Below are 355 nucleotides of genomic sequence, written 5' to 3' on the forward strand. Positions count from 1 at the left end.
CCTCGGTGCGATTTTTGTTCCCGATCAACCTGTCAAATTTGAGCCCATTCCGACACAGTCTCGAAAAATGACGAAATTACCCCTGCGCGATTTATGCTTCCGCTCAACCTGTCAAATTTTAGCCCATTTCGACACAGTCGAGAAAAATGACTAAATTGCCCACGGCACAATTTTTTGTTTCCGATCAACCTGTCAAATTATTCCATTCCGACACAGTCGCTAAAAATGACGAAATTGCCCCTAGCGCGATTTTTGTTTCCGATCAACCAGTCAAATTTTTGCCCATTTCGACACAGTCGAGCAAAATGACGAAATTGCCCCAGCGCGATTTTTATTTCCGATCAACCTGCCAAAT

This window comes from Olea europaea, chromosome 21 (assembly GCF_002742605.1).
Source record: "Olea europaea var. sylvestris chromosome 21, O_europaea_v1, whole genome shotgun sequence".
NCBI lineage: Eukaryota > Viridiplantae > Streptophyta > Magnoliopsida > Lamiales > Oleaceae > Olea > Olea europaea.